The sequence below is a fragment of the Clarias gariepinus genome, chromosome 16 (assembly GCF_024256425.1).
Source record: "Clarias gariepinus isolate MV-2021 ecotype Netherlands chromosome 16, CGAR_prim_01v2, whole genome shotgun sequence".
NCBI classification, from domain to species: Eukaryota; Metazoa; Chordata; class Actinopteri; order Siluriformes; family Clariidae; genus Clarias; species Clarias gariepinus.
Window position 1 is genome coordinate 14,067,777 of NC_071115.1, and position 18,057 is coordinate 14,085,833.

Here is an 18,057-nt window from a genome sequence, read left to right on the forward strand (position 1 = left end):
TCTTGTTTTTTTTTTTCATTTAGGCTTCTGTGAAAGACTATTCCAGAACATCACATCTAGTCATGTTTCAATGAAAACTTGAATAGAAAGAATTAGAAAAAAATAGCTTTTTTTTGCTATTGTAGGTTTTATGACAATAACAACAATATGTTACTGTAAACTGACATAAACAAAATTTAATTGCAGTAAAAAAACTAAAAGTACTGTTGTAATGGATCCATGAATGATCCATCCATTGTGGAGCCATCAATGGTAAGCGGTTATACTGGATGGATCATTCATGGATGCCACATTCTGTTAGGGTCTGGACATACTGTACTAGCTCATACACAACTAAGTAAGGCCATGCATTGTTAGGCAACATGGAAAATATCACTTTAAGTGCTGTATCCAACCCGGGAAATACACCACTTCAATGTCTCTGCATGCCCCCTCTATTTTTGTAGGAGAGGAAGATGGTTATGTGGTTGACAGTTATATACTTTCCAGTGACAAGCTAAAAACACATTAAGTCAAAGCTACAAGTTACATGCAAGGCAGATGCCCCAACAGACAACCTGCATGCCCAGCTTCAGATCACCTTCCCTGTCCAGGTTGACTATACTGCTTTTAAAGTTATATTAATATAATGCCAATAGGATGCAATCTACTGCAGTTATTATATAACAGTAAATCACAGTTTCACTTACTTGCATTTAGTGATAGCTAAGATATTAAAAACTGAAACTTTCTTAACTCAAAGCCTCAGACTGATTTTCAATAGGTATATGTGTTTTCGTGCATGTCTATAGTTGTTACCAATTTCTGATATATTTTGATGGGTCCAGTGATTGCAAAATATTTATTTGTCTTGTAGAAACAGTAAACAGTGTTAAATGTTTTGCAGAAAGTGTGTTCCAAATTTTTAAACAAAGAAAGTGTTTTTTTTTTTTTTTTGTAAAAAGCAAAAATATGTACATTTGGTGCCTTTGTTTAAGGAGTGTCCACAAAAGTTAAGGTTTTATGGTTTTATCAAATGATTCACTTTGAGGATTAAAAGGATTCAGTTGGCAAAAACTGTGAATGCTACGATAGTAGCAGAGCCATCTTTAAGATTTGTAAAAATGTGTACTTTAATTTTCTTTGTGACATGACTTCAAGATAAAAAAGAGAGACATGGTGAGAAAAAGTTTTCTTTGCTTTACAGCTGCTATAATGTACAGTAGGTAATCAAAAGAAGTAACATGCCGTATAAATGTTCCACAACATTAAATCAGGGCTTAAGTGGACACAACCCCTAACCTCCTAAAATATTGTTTCCCCACCTCTGACTAGCGTTATTGCAGCTTTAAAAATTTCTTGAGTTATAACTAGAGCGGCCTCTCAGCAGCTCAGCTTCTTCATATTGTTTTTGCCAGATCAAACTCCAGTGTAGTCTTTATTGTTCTGCTGAGACAGCATGTATGGTACATTCACTTACTACTGCGACCAATCATCTTTTGTGTGAGATTGTTGATCAGTTAAAGTTTGACACATGGAGATATAATGGCTTTCGAAGCATGGAAATGGCAAGGTTCCTCCTGCTGATGGAGGCAAAGAACACAAAGGGAGAAAAACACAAACATAAAACTTTTCTGAACATTATTTATAATATTATTGGGCTAGCAAGGTAGAAATGTGATATATATATATATATATATATATATATATATATATATATATATATATATATATATATATATATAGAGAGAGAGAGAGAGATATATATACACATCCTGTCTTCACTGTCCTACAAACTTTTTTACTTTAATGCTGTGATTTAACAATCAATTTCATCTTCAATTAATATTATAAATATATATATATTGGATAATAAAACTAAAACACTGGCCATTTTAGTGTTGGAGGTTGGTCAAATTTAGCCATGAAACACTCAACACACACACATGGGAGGAATATTAAAATGTATAGTTACAGCCTACAGCCCTGCATTAAACGAAAATGAATGTAACACTAGGAACATGGCCTACCTATCGAGCGCCGGCCCAGCAACTGTCTGTCAAGTCCAGTCACCGTCTTACAAATGTGTTACACACGTGTATATTGTCACAACTCGTGACCACCAAACCAAACTGACAGCAGTGCTCTGAGTCAGTGCTCTGACACACACCCACCCAACCACCCATCTCATGCTCATAGACACGCTCTCCATATCAGCACATGCACCGCTCATGCCCTAAGGCCTCTCTCTCACAGCCAAATATTAAACCTGGGCTGTCATGAGGCGTAATGATGTATATGTTCCCAATTTACTGGCTAAACACATTATTTATTTATTTTTGGACGCTTTGATGGTACTCATTAATTTTATCTTATATACTGTCTATACGTTTTTGCCCGGAGGTTTTGTGTCTTCAATTTTAATTCTGCTCTGGATCAATAAAAAGCTTTGAATTAGAGACTCATAGGGCTTAACAATGTCATGATGCAATCGGTTAAGACCAAAAGTGTAAGAATCGGAAAAAGCAGCAGGCACATTCTGCATGTATTTATATATAAGTGTTGTTTTAGAAACTTTTCAATACGATAAAAAATCACAGTAATACGTACACATTTAGGCTGTTGAAACTGTTGAAATTTTTCCATTTGTGCTCTCTCTAAAAGTTGAAAATTTTATTCATGAAGCCCCATTTCTAAATATTAGAAAGCATGGTGTATCAAATCATGGGGTTATTATTAAGCAATATCACAAGAGTGGGAGTGCTGTTGCACTGAAAATCAGCACAGCTGTGATGCGGTAGTATTCACGTGGGCGCAGTCCGAGTGCTGAAGATATACCAGCCATGATGATATTCAGTATAACAGAAATGCATCAGGCATTTTTTTCAACTGGTATTGGCATTGTCATCTAAAATTTTGACACATTTTACAAATAACTCAATTATAGCAAAGGACAACAAACTAATATTGACACTAATATTAGTAAATTATGAGTAATCGCTGACGCTAAAGACACTTTACAAATGGAAATTCTGAAGTTATTAGTAATTTACTTATTTAATTAGGTCAAACTGTTTTCTTGTCATGAGCTGAGATTGGTTATTCATACTTCACACTGAGGTTAACACGACTGCAGTTGTGAATCAGCTTGTTATATCTCTGCTTGACTCCTACATCCGTGCTGGTGAGCGGTCAGATAGCCGTTACTACATAGGGCTCTCCAGCTGGAATGAACCAAATAGCCTAAAAAATTCTGACTTCAGATAAGAATATAAATATACAGAAAATGAAATAAAAATGTGTAAAACAGTTTCTACAGCCATCTAATATGAAAAATGTGATGGAAGGGCAAGGTGCCTCTGATTAGAATACCTGTAAAGTGGAGGGACACAAGTACAATAGTTAAATACCCCAGTGCTGTTATATTCTATATCAGCAATCATGGAATGCCTCTTGTTCAATTAAATTGCTTGGTCAGAACTAACTAATTGTAGAATGTGACAGTTCAGGTCCTCCTCCATTACTATGAAAAAGGGATACTTTTGGGAGCAGCATTACAAGATTTCTAAAAATTTGCCTTGATGGCCTTGGGATTCGTTTTTTGTATTAGCCGTTCTCAGAATTAATCTGATTTTGTTTTTTGACAAAATTGTTAGAGGCACATAAAGTGGTAGCAATAAACAAACCTCAAAATGGATTGTTTTGAGTCGTTTTTCAGACTGGATGTCGGTACACAAGTGCATCTTTGCACTGTGCCGCTGTCAACTTGAGATAAGATGACTATGTATAATTGCTGTTGCCTTACAGCATTCTTTTCTTCATATAGATGACTTAACATTCTGATGTGACCAAAAAAAAACGTGTGGTTTTGCTCATAGATCCAAAATTTATGACTGCTATATTCTTACTGTCCTTTGTTCCTTTTTTAAATTGTACCACTGTACAATATACTTATAATATAACACTTTATATAAAATAACACATTATAAAATAACACATTGTAATCAAAGAACATTATTTGCCTATGATTTACTCACTAACTTACTCATCGTCTATACCGCTTTATCCTGTATACAGGGTTGTGGGAAGCCTGAAGCCTATCCTAGGAGACCGTAGGGCATGAGGCGAGGTACAACCTTGATCTTTTGCCAATCCATGGCAGATATACTGTACACACACTCATATGCTTATTCTCACTGATGGGCGATTTGGGAACCTGTTAGTCTAATCTGCATGTATTTGGACTGTGAGAGTAAATAGGAGTACTCAGAGAAATACACAACCCACAGGGAGAACATGCGAACTCCTGGCACTCAGACCTGAGGTGGAAATCAAACCCCAACCCTAGAGGTGCAATGCGACCCAGTATACCACCTGACTATGAATTAGCGGTGATATAATAACATATGTGACAGATGTACTGTATGCTGCTTAAAACTACCATTCCCATTGTAAAAGTCAGTTTTCTGTATTTTTTTTTTTTTTCGACTGGAGCTGGCAGAGATTACAGTTATGCCATAACCTGTGCTGTCTCAGCTCACTTAGTTACCACCATATGTTTTCCTGAATGAATGATTTATCACAATTAAATTTGGTAAAAATGCAAAAATCCAGATAAGGACCCATAAAAAAAGTCATTTTTTTCATATTTTGTACATGTTGTAAATTTTCCAGTTGTAAATTTTCTATATTTGTAAACTTTTTTTTTAATTTCATATTTTATTTCTTTATTTGAATTCTCTATTTTCTTTTTTTAATTTTAGGTCACAGGCGCCCATATGAGCATTTCACTGCACATCATACTGTATCTGGCTGTATATGTTGAATTTGTCAATATACCAACTAAATACATAAATAAATGCTTAAAATATTAAATATTTTTGTTGTGTTCCTCCATGTCTCAGACATGGCCCTGGTAGAGCTCACAGGGTCTGAAAGCAGTTCATGTACTTGCAATCTAATGAAACGGCAGTTTGAAAGCATGTGAAGGTCTTTGATGTGAAGAGTTTAGCTAAAGAAAGAAGCAATATTATCACTTTCACTCACGATATTGAATGAAAAGTAAGGCACACACTCAGTATCTTATGTTAGTGTAAGAATCTGAAACTCTTGCATAAAGCACTACCCAATATTGTAATAAAACTGTCAAAATAAAGCTTGAATGCTGCACTTTTAACCAACAGTAATGGTTTATTTCAAATCCAGTATGCAACCAGGAACCGAAATCACAAAATTTACCTGTATATTGCACTTCAAAGGTACTTTAAATACTATTGGTACATATCTGTAACATAGTTCAGTCAGTCCAGGCTTGTATTGTTACATAATTAATGTATTCGGTATTAATACAGATTCAAAGCCTGGCCTTGTTTCTATATGTAGTCATCACGCATTGTTTATCAAAACATTCATTGCCAATATTTGCACAACCTTTAGAGAAATTTTAAACACTATTTAAAACGGTGTGTCATATGCCTTTCTTGGAAGAAACGTGGTGCCTGCAGTAGGCAAATATAACGGCACAGCTAATTACACTATGTTATTGCTGGTTGTATGTAAGCTTCCCACACAACACACGGCTCACCATCAGGGTACAAGCTGCAGAGTGGACTAAAATAATGTAGGCGTTCACAATTGATCATTATTGCACTGTCAAACTGTGTGAAGTGTGATATCATTACTCAATGAGTTCTCCGAATGCATGCATGACAACAAAAATATCAGAGATTGCACATGTTCAGGGAGTGTGAGAGGCTTGAATTGTAGTAGTACTTCTGAAGAGATCCGGCTTTCTGACTTCTAGATCTACCAAGTAAATTTGGAATAGGATAAATCCAGTTCAGGGTGGCATGATGGCTTAGTTGTTAGCACTGTTGACTCTCACGCTCAGGTTTGATTCCCGCCTTCCCCCTATGTGTTCATGTACTCTTCGTACACAGAAACACTGCTCTGTCGCAATTCGTTTTAAAGGTAAAGTGCAGGTTTATTAGTTTGTTTGTTTTACTTTACAGCAGTGATTCCGTAAGTCTGTGCTTACACGAGTGTCATTAGCGATGTTCCTTGCTAATTTTTTCTGATAAAACAGTCTTTCTGTTAATGTGTGTGGGCTGATTCCTCCTCTCCTCCTACTTTAGCTTCACACACATACACAAACACGCATAAACAGAAACACCTATCTGTCATGATTTATTTTTACTTTTTTTAAAGGTAAAGTGCAGGTTCATTTGTTTTATTTTTACTTAATATTTTGTATTGATTATTTTTATGTTTTTTTTTTGGGGGGGGGGGGAGGGGGGCAGGGGGGGGGGTGCTGTGGAATAAAAATTTTAGTTTCCAAATATAATTTTTAAGGTTCCACTGTATATAGGATTAAGCGGTATAGACGACGAGTGAGTAAGTGAATAAATTCAGTTTATTAGAATTTGAATAATAGCATTTGTCACAAGAAGATTTAGATTAGACATTAGATTTAGACTTTTTTGGTGCAAGAAAGAGGCTACAGTAAAAAATTAAAAGCTCCCCAAAATGACATGGGTAAAGAAATCTTAAGAGGAACTAGACCCAGACTGGTTGGATTATTCATCATCGTTCTTCTACAAATGTGTACAATAAAGTCGAACAGTACTAAGGATCCTGAAAGACTCCTCAGTATGAGTATCTATTGCATTGTAGAATATTCTTTTCCTTTGGATCTTTGGAAAAGAGATGTAGACAGACACGAAACTTGGGAAAATGATGAAGGGCTTTATTGAAGTTTTATACGCGCAGATGATATCCCTGCAGTCTATCATTCTCAAGAAGCTCTTCCCCACACATTTTAACTTTAACTTTAACTGTATGCTCAATTCAGCCCTCTGTGCCTGCATGCCCAAGGTCACATACAGTTTAGAAGAGATAATTAACCTATCAAACATGAACAATCACATTTCTTCATCTAGGCAGTGTCTATAGTAAGTTCACAACTCTGACTCTTCAACTCCTTTTGACCATAAAACCCATGGATCTCCACTTTATGACTATAAAGGTTGGGAACACCTGACCATTACAATGATATGAGATTATTGGACATTTTCTTCCACATGTTCTCCTGTGCTGTTATAATAATATCTACTTTTCTGGGAAGACATTCCACTATTGTAGAGTTTGTCTGTCTGGATTTTCTTATTCAGCCACAAGAGCTTTGGTGCGGTCAGGTACTGATATCAGATGAGAAGGCCTGGGGCACATTCACTGTTTCAATTCATCCAAATGATAGTGCGGCTGAGGTCAGGCTCTGGACAGGCTAATCCAGTTCTTTCACTCCACCTGTCCAACCATGTGCTCATTGAGCTTGCTTTGTGCACATGGGGCATTGCTTGCAAAAATATCCTGCACAATTGCGTCTTTAACTTTGTGACAGCAATATAGTAGAGTTTTTACGTAGAAGTCTATATTATCCAGGGGAAATGATATCACTAAAGCTAGAGTGTGACTTTGGCATAATCTGTGTGTGTGTGTTTTTTTTTTTTCTCAAATCTTTAGGTTGTCAATATGGAACCATCTACAGTACTGCAGCAAAAAGTCAGTCACAAGTGCAGAAAGGTGTCATAGGCAGGTCTAGACGATGTGAGGTTCCACAAATAAAGTGGAAGTAGGTTAGAATACTAGGGGGAAAAAGAAAATAATTTTTTGTTAATTAGTTCTAAGTCAGTAATATTAGATACTACTCTACTGTCAGTTTTTTTTACTGGGGTGCCATCCTGTTAACCAATTACATAGGATATTTGTGCTGGCTTATACAGTATGTTCTGTGGGATCTCAAAGCTTTTTGCAAATGTAGTATTGTAAAGATCACAGAGTGTTCACAACATTAACAACAAAATTCAATATAATAAATAATGGTTGCAGAAAGAAATATGAATAGTATCCCTTTCAAATGTACTTGTGTATATATAAACGTGTAATGGTACATTATAAGCAACAACCAATGACTCCATTAGTGCCACTCTATCACATTAAAGGAAGAGGGAACAGGAACTGCAATTGATCACATGAAAACAAAAAAATATCCAGCAAGAGCTGCCGAATATGTGTAACAACATGTTTGTGCATCAAAACCTTTCATATTATTTACCTACAGTATTATGTTATAGTATATTTGATCTATTTTGCATTTTCTATTATGCTTCTCTGTCCCGATATTATAGAAAGTATTGCACATTTGTTTTTAATTAAGGTCCTCTCCCTGAAGAAATAAAGGATTCCGGACTGTTATGATGAATCATTATTGAGCATAATTTTCTCTTTCAGGAATCAGAACAAGCCTTTGGGCTTAAACATTACCACAAGCACAATGTTGTTTCTTTTGTCAAACAGCATGTGTGTATTATATTGTATTGTATTGTACATTGTCTCTTTTTTGCAGCATCCATAAACCTCACTCACTTACTGTAACCACTTTATTCTGAGCGGGGTTGTGGTGTATCCTGAGCCTAAGGAATATTTTTAAGAAATTTATTTTTTGGGTGAGAAGAAATTGGAGACCTCAGAGGAGAAAAACATAGGGATATGGGGAAAGCCTGCAAAGAAACTTGACACAGACAGTTATCTGAGCTCAGAATCAAGTCGGGTACCCTGCAGCTGTGCAGCAGCAATACTACACCACCATACCCACCAGCTATTTCACTGTGTTGCTTTATTGCACAAATTTTGTTTTACTGATTTATCAAACAAAGAACAGAGATTCATGTATTTGTCATACATAACCAAAAGTCTGAAAACACCAAAAAAAAAAAACAAAGGAGTAAAATGATGCTAAAATAAGCTGATCAACTGATCAGAACTGGATCATGACCGTTATCGGTCTTAGTATACTCCCTGAGCACTTTGGAACTCGACTCCACAGAAGAAGCACTGAACCAGAAAGAATAAGATGTTTCCTGCTCATTAACTGGGCTGATCTTTTTAGCACACCTTCCCTCTCTGCCATAAAGTAAGACAGATAACCATATTAAAATAATGGCTTTATTTAAAACCAATAGATAATATGAAAGTGAGAATACGCTGTTGCATTTTCCTCCGGTTTATTGATGTGCTAACATAAACCATTTCAATTGAAGTAGCTTCTACTAGACTTGCTGCTGTGTGTAGTGTATCTGAAGATCTGGGGCAGACACAGGCTAATGGAGCTGAGGGCCTGAGGGGCGATGTTGATTACTATTTAGAATTGTCTTCCTCCTTCCCCTGTCCTCAGGCTTCAGCAAATTCTTAGCCTGTGTTCATGCTGGTGCTTTTATGATTGCTTGCCTCACTCAAACACTTAGGAGGATTGTTTCTTTCAGTGATAAATAATTATTAGCAATGTGGTGCCTTGGATGAATTATGGCTAGGTAGGCACCAATTGTGTATTAGCTAGACCTGTGAATTAGGTAATTCATTATACTTGGATGAATTGGCTGCCTAATGACAATTAATAATGTAAAAATGCTTGAGTTTAGTTTACTTTTTTACTTAATGTAAAAAATTGTTCTTTCCTCAACCTCACACAACAAGAACTGAAACACTGTAAGTGTGCTATTTAAGACAGGGCCAGGGGGCCTCGAGCATATGAATGTGGTTTGTGGCCTTACTGTATATCAGTGACTTATTTTTATTTTTTTTGCTGTTTTCAAAAACCATGCATAACTGTTATTTTCCCCAAAATACAAACTTGTACATACATGCTGCTCACATATTACTGTAGCCCAGTTTGTGCTGAATACAGTATAATCAGAACTTCTTTAGGGCCCCAAAACACCTGCAGATTCGTAAGGGTTAAAGCAAATATTGACCATAATATTATGTACTGTATATTTTGCATGTAGCGTTTACTATCCACTTCTCACGATAACATTTAGCTCGGTATAGGCACAACTGTGATTTCCCAAAGTCATTGCAGTCGTTTAAGAGTTTTCCAGATATGTACAGTATAGTCATTGTGTTTGTGCACATCTCGTTACAGTGGTTTTGATGCCTTTCATTTCATTTCTGCTCTAAAAAAAAGTTGGGTAAGTGCAATGGTATTTTGTGAAAAGTGGGTAAAAATGAATTTAAAAGTTTAAATTGTATTGTAAACAGTTAAAAGTTATATTGTAGATGGAAACTTGTATTTTGTATACTATACCATTTTAGTGTGATGGTATTTTCTGAAAAGGTTTTCAGCTAATAGAAGTGTTTTATTTAGTTGAAATATTTGTTTATTATTAATCTGAAATATGTATTTTTAAAGAATATTTTACTGTAATTTAAGGCAGTGTTTAAACATATGCATTTAATATATTTTTTATAGTTACTGATAATAAATTGTATGAATGTCTTATTCAATAGGAAGATGACTTTTTTTTTTATAGTTTCCAAAGAAGCACATTAGACACTATTACGGTACAAAAGGACTTGTCACTGGGGTGGTACTTTCAAGGACAATATTTGAATTGGTACAAATTAGTTTCTCTATAGTCAGGTACAGTTCTGTGCCCTTGAAAGATGCAGTACTTCCCCAGTGACAATGGTTTGTACCTTCATTAGGACAAATCTGTACCTTTATTTCTGAGGGTGCAGGAGTCTTAGGGCACAAGGCAGGGTCCACCCAGACAGGGTTCCAATCTGTTTTCAGGACACACAAACAAACTATGGGCAACTATATGTTTTGGCATGCTCACCACCAGTTTTGTGGTGTATGTACAGTATATATGTATGTACAGTATGTATGTACAGTATGTATGTATGAACTGAATGTATGTATGTATGTATGTATGTATGTATGTATGTACAGTATGTATGTATAGCCAGATTTTTCACAGCATCATGCAAAACTGTTAGTATAGAATTGTATAAAATTGTGCTAGTCATTAGGTATTTGCCAGAAGTTAAACAGCAGCATAAATAATATCAAAATATTTACTATAATTGCCGCTATAAGCAGTTAAATTAGCCAGATTATAAACTTCGAGTTTTGACAGGGTACTGAGCATGCGGCAAACTCTGGACACGTCTTAAATCAACAGCTATATTATAAACGGCAAGTCTTGACAATGTACTGCATTATCTGTATTATGTGCCAAAAATTTACTTTAAATAAGCTACTGTACTAATAAGTTTCTTGCTTAATGTAAACAAACACCTGCACCAATAGGTATAGATGGAGATACTTAAAAGCTAAACTGAATATTTTTACTGGGATTAGTTAATATTTTCACTGGTGAAATAACAGTGGTATAAATAAATTTTAATGTGCTGGAGTCATTTGAAGACAAAACTTAATCTTTATCCATTTACTTGTTTGATTTCTTGGAAAAACAAGGTTTAAGATACTTAACGTTACAAATTTTTATTTCTTTGTATTAATAAGTCGGGCAGTGTTCTGTCATACAGACATGCAGACATCTACAGTGGGCTTTAACTTAAAATAATAAGTTAAAACTGATTACATTAAAGCTGCTTATCAGCTTATTTTCAGTTTTCACCTTTACTATTTCTACAAACCCTTTATCCATCAACAACAGGTACTTATAATACTCAATTAAAAAGAACTTTGAGTACAATACAAGAAATTCTAAAAAATTATGTTTATTTAAGCCCTCAATACTTGGTCGGGGATCAATTAGTGTGAATTACTGCATTAATGCAGCATGGCATGAAGGCGATCAGCTTATAGAACTGCTGAGATATTACTCAGGACCAGGTTACTTTAATAGCAGCCTTCCACTCATCTGCCTTGTTGGGTCAGGTTTCTCATTTTCTGCTTGGCAATAGCCCATAGATTCTCTATGGGGTTCGGGTCAGACGAGTTGGCAGGCCAATCAAGCACATTAATTCTAGCAAACCAGTTAGTGTAGTTTTGACACAGTGGGCAGTTACTAAGTTTACAATTTTGTGAACTTGATTTCCAAATGAAATGCAAAATTTAGTTTTCCCTTAAAAGTGGACTTTGGCCTATTTATATTAGGAATACAACAGTTCTAGCTCATTTTCTGAATATGTTTATGCACTGTGGCTCTTGATGCACTAATTACAGCCAAACTTGACTCCTTGTGAAACTTTCCCAATGCCTTGAATTAGCTGTGCTTGTGGTAATCCCTGTTGCTTGTGTACCTTTTCCTATTACAAATTTCCCTTCCAGTCATCTTTCCATGATTATGCTTCAATTCAGCACCTTCCCTGGTTTACCCTCCTTTTGGACAGTGTTTATAATAATTCTCTGGACATCTGTTAAGTCAGCAGTATTCTTCATAAAATAGACATAGAAATACATAGTACTCATACTATATGAATAGTATTTTTTTTGTAACTCAAAATGAAATCTTCTATTAGTCAATTAGAGCCTGGAGCCTATCCCAGAAGACTTTGGGCACAAATTCATCGCTGGGCACACACACAAGTTACCATGCCACCAATCATACCAATCACAATCATTAAAATTAAATAAAACAAAATGGCTTGAAATATTTCACTTTACATGTAATGAAGCATGATAATTATATTTAATTTTGTTAAAAGTTTTTGAGATGTACTATACACTGTCTTCAATTGTCACTGTTTCAGAGTGGGAAATTATTGGCCTGCTTTAAGCAAAGAAAACAACAAAGGAGATATAAAGAATAGGAATAAAAAATAAGAATCCCCCATCACATCTTCAAAACCTGGAAAGATAGCGCTGAACCGTCAACAGAAAAGCCAGAAAAAAAATCAGGAACTGAGATTACATAAGCAAAGTTTAAGATTGTAAAAATTGACAGTAGAAATCACAACTTAGTCAAAGTAAGAGTATTTCCACCTGCATAATATAACAAGAACTAAACAGCTAAAAACAATCAAAAGCATACTGTATAAGCATAAAAAACTGGAAAAGGGTAATGTGATCAAATCAGTCCAGATTTATTGTTTTCATAGCAGTGGGTTTGTGAGGCTAAGAAATAAATGAGATGCACTCATAGTGCACAGCGCCCACTGTTAAAGCCTCTGGATTCAGTTTTGTTACAGTATAAGGAGTTGCTTCAATTGGTCAGATCTAGGGTCAACAACATTATTTGGCAAAAACACAGTTAGATGATGACCTGAATGCACTGAATAGCCACATTATTTAGCCAATGCTTTTGCTTTCCTGGTGGCATGTGCATGTTCCATGCCTCAAATTCTGGTTCTGAGAGCAGTCAAATCAATGAAGCAATGAAATCTTCTAGTGTTTGCCTTTTTTTGGCCAAGCAGTGAATGTTCTTTACCAATACTTGCTAGGAGGCGAGCCTGACAGAAGGTTTGATGATGCCTAATAATATGATGCCTAGAATAAAATTAATTCTGTTTGAACTTCACCAAGCAAATAATTAAAAGCCTTTGAGTAAATATTTACTGCACTGATTAATATGTTTCAGCTGGTAATAAATTAATACTAACTTATGCATTGAGCAGCTTCTCATATCCTAAACAATGATTTCAGAACACATATCGCATGGTACACTATGATACTCTGTTTCAGAATAGTTTATTGGCCAATAATTATTGGCCTACACTAAGCAAATAAAACAACCAAAGTGACTGATGAAATAACTAGAATTAGTCATCAGTGATCAGTTAATTGAATATAAAATGTGTGGGAAAACATGGGGAAATCAATCCTCAGATCTGGGGGCAATAGTGAAAAGGAAAGATTCCCTGAGATGGAAGAAATATTGAGAGAAATAACCCATCCTAATTTGGGTGATAATGGATAGCAGGGATTGATCATCAGTCAGACTGAGTGTTAGGAGGCTGGAAGTTCAGTATAACAGGAGAGGTGATTAAGTTAGTACTGTATGAATCCACTTTCGTTATTAGGAGTTCAGGTACAAAACTGTTTGTGGGCATTTCACCTCTATGGAGGGACTGCAGTCACAAGTCAGTAGAGGACAGATGTCTGCATCAGCCGAGTCCAAGACCATCTTCATGGTCAAGCGGAACTGTCCACAGTCAACACATGCATCCCAAACAGACAACACTGGGCCTTCATTTGATGAGATCTCCACTATGAATCAGGGTACCAGGAGTCAGACAGGTCTGGAGGGCAGAGAGAGTCTGGGTCAGTGGACTCCCAAAAGATGTGTAGCTCAGCAGCTACATTTCAGCACGAGAGAGAGAATGAGAGAGAGAATGAGAGAGAGAGAGAGAGAGAAAGAGAGAGAGTTGGATATGGTCACAGTCATATAATCTATTAATCTATAAGGTAAATGTATTTTTGTGCTGAGTGCAAGCATGGGCTCCGGCAGGACTCACTATGACAACATAAATAAAATTGAGAGTCGGAAGGAAACACAGACATGAGGGCTCCCTGGGAAGTAAAGCAATCAGTCAATTCACTGTTCCCCATAATACTCTACGTCCATGAGTTCCCCAGATCTACACCTTTACCTAACACAAATCTATTCACAAAAGGCTTGGCTAAATAAATATGTTATCAGCCTAGACTTAAACAATGAGACATTGTAAGAAAACGCTCTGACGCTTACTGTTGTTTTTATAATATGCGATAGAGTAGAACCTTGGATTACTGTACGAGCATATAAAAAAAAAACACTCCAAGTAAACCAAATTGAATTTTCCCATGAGAAATAATGGAAACTCAAATTATTCGTTCCACAGCCCCAAAAAATAAAAACAGAAAACTAATTAACACAAAATCCAAAGTAAAAATAAAACACATTAATCTGCACTTTAAAAAAGTAAAAAAGTAAAAATAAATTGTGACAGATAAGTGTTTTTGTTTGTGCGCGCAGGCACTGTGTATATGTGTGTGTGTGTGTATAAATCCAAAGTTAGCTCCCCTTTCCCCTTCTCGTCTTACACAGTAAACCTCCCTCCACTCTTTTCACACACAAGCGCGCACAACGGATACATGGTTTTATCGGAAAAATAAACAAGAAATCTGTTTAATGCCACTCGATTGAGCGACACACTAACGGAATCACTGCTGTAAAGTAAAAAAAAATAAAACATTTACCTGCACTTTACCTTTGAAAAGAATCATGACAGAGCAGTGTTTCTGTGTAAAGCAAAGAGAAAGAGAGAGAGAGAGAGAGAGTGTGTGTGTGTGTGTGTGTCTGTGAAGGCAAAAGTAGGAGAAGTCTGTGTGCCTGTTTGTGTGTGTGTGTGTGTGTGTGTGTGTGTGTGGCACGGTGCGCCCACAGACACAAAGAGCTGGAGGAGCCAAAACGTTGGCTAGGTTGTGATCACGTGACACTCGGCGTCAAAACAAGAAGCGCATGCATGCTACATTATACTTGGTACTCCTAAACCAAGACTTGTTCGTTTTCCAAGTCAAAATTTATTAGCAAACCGCGTTACTCGCAATCCGAGGTTTCACTGTACTGACAAGAGGCCTACTGTATATCCTTTGATCAAAGTAGGATGGCAGATCATGAAACATTAGCAGTTCACTCAGGTTCTGTGGCGCGAGACCATTTAGTGCTTTATACTGTAGGTCAAAAGAATAGTATTCTAAAATCAATGCAAACTTTCAATGGTAGCCAATTTCACTATGTGTCTGAGCTTCAGCTTTTTACTGCTGAGTCAGCCATATACTTTGTATTCAAATCGTTTCCTCATGTACAAAGGCCTAGTATGACCGGAGCGTACCGGAACAATGCTCCGCCTCTATAATCTCTCTAAGTGAAGCAAAATAATATTCATATAATCCGGTTGAAATTAACACGAATTTACAGCCGTCTGAAGGCATCAATCAAACGGAGGAGATAAAAGTGCTTAAGAGATCAACTATCTAGTGAAACAGATAGACATTCAAATGCATTTACACACTGCAGCAAAGTTACACATCTGCTGGAGCATTAAAAAAATAGTGAGGGTACTGATACAAAATAGCATTATCCAAAGACAGAAATACAATGACTTTAAAAAATATCTGCATCAAGTTAAATCCTGTAGCACTTTTTTATTCACAAGGACACTCAAAGGCTAACAAACTTGATTAAGAGAGAATCACGTACTTGCAAGCGACAGGGAGATTTACAATCATACATGCATGCACATTCCAATTTATATCTTTCTTAGGTTTCTTCTTTTCCCTTTTTTCTCCCCCTCTTCTTTGACTGTAATTTCTTTATTATTATTATTATTATTATTATTATTATTATTATTATTATTATTAATAATAATAATAATAGTAATAATAATTATTATTATTATGAGTAGTAGTAGTTATAGTAGTAGTGCTGCTACTACTGCTACTACTTCTTTACCTATTCCCACAACTACTACTATGTATAGTGACATTAATTCTGTGGTTATTATTATTATTATTATTATTATTATTATTATTATTATTATTATTACCTTTGCATTCCTCTTTTTTCAGTGATTTTCATCACTAGTGTCACTTTTTTTTAACCGCACAGGTAAATGCATGTGCATGTGTTTTTATTTATGCTGTTATTTAGTGAGTTTTTTATTTGGAGCACTGGCAATGCAAATGTCCATATACTGTATGTCATGATAATTAGACACCCTTTGAATTGTTGCTTCTCTCTCTCTCTCTCTCTCTCTCTCTCTCTCTCACACACACACACACACACACACACACTCGCACACACACATGCATGCATTAGCTGGGGGAATTTACCCTAAGGACCAGTGGCTGATCCACTTATAATATTTTATAATATCTTGATTTCCCTCTTTTTCAAGTTCCCTCACTGCCCTCATACATTCTCTTTGTTCCACAGCTCCTGCATGACTGCTGCATTTCTCATAAAATCTTGTTGTATTCTCTCTTAATTAAGTTTGTTAGCCCCTGAGTGTTTATAGGAATATAAATAGTAATACATTTTTTGTGGATTATTAAACTCAATGTAAATTTTGTATTTTTTTGTCCTATGTGTGAATTATTTTACTTATATGAGGGGTATCATTGTGGTTAAGGTAGGCCCTATTAAAAATGTTTTGGGGGGTGAATATTTTAAATGTCAGTTGCACCAACTGGAATAAATAAAATTACATGCATCTGTTGTTTTTGCATTAACATTTCAATGCTAAAATATGCAGAACCTGAGCCATGCGGGTTAAGGTGTATGGTTAGTGTGGGCTGGGCATGCATAGTGGGGACATCAATGCTCTTACTTTTAAGATCTCACTCCAAGCTTGTCTAAAATGTTGGCAGCCCTAGTTAAAATACTGTTAAGCAGGGTATATATTTAAAACATACAAAATGGTTTTATGTTATTATGCTAACTGCACATGTTGAGATATGTAAAGCATGTTGTTGTGCATGTCTTCTACTCTTAAAAGTCATGTGAAACAGGTATTAGAGACGCCCTTATTAGGTAGAAACCTCAACCCCTTATGATGAACCCAAAGTTTTTGGATTTTCAAATTTTTGTTTACTGTAGCCAGGTCTACTATCTCAGGATTTCAGAGAATATGTCAATCATATTTATGAATGTTTGCAATCTTGATCACTTACCTGACCTAAACAAACTTGAATGTTTGAGTCATTTTCCCTACAGTATTTTCCCATTTCAGATAGTCAACTAACTAGCATGAGCTAACTTGATCGAAATTCTCAAAGGGATTTTTGAGATTTTTGAAAATATCTTTACTGCCTATCATGGCCAAGTTATCCTATCAGACATGCTGAGCAAGTGTATATCAAATCAACAAATAAAAGCGAAAAATATAAATTATTTTTAACTTTGATGATCCACCCAGTCATAAAATTTTTTAACTCTTTTTCACTTAAAATTAGAGCAAACTGTCATAATCAGATTCTAAGATTGCTTAGTTTGGGAAATATAAAGGAATCTCCAAGGATCTATTTAAAAAAAAAAGGGCCAAATATTTGTGAAAATCTTCAGCTCGGTTTTTTAATTTCCCTGCGAAATTCAGAGAACTCAGATGGATAAATGTGATAAACAACAAACCCAAGCCAGGCTCTGAGCAACAAATCTCCTAAAAGAAGTCTAATATGAAGTTTGCTTCCTTGGAGCATAGTCAATAGCTGAGAAGTTTGAGTCATTTGCAGTCCATAGTAAAAGGGGAAAAAAAAGTTGTCATCTCTGCCTCACCAGGTGGTCAGATTTG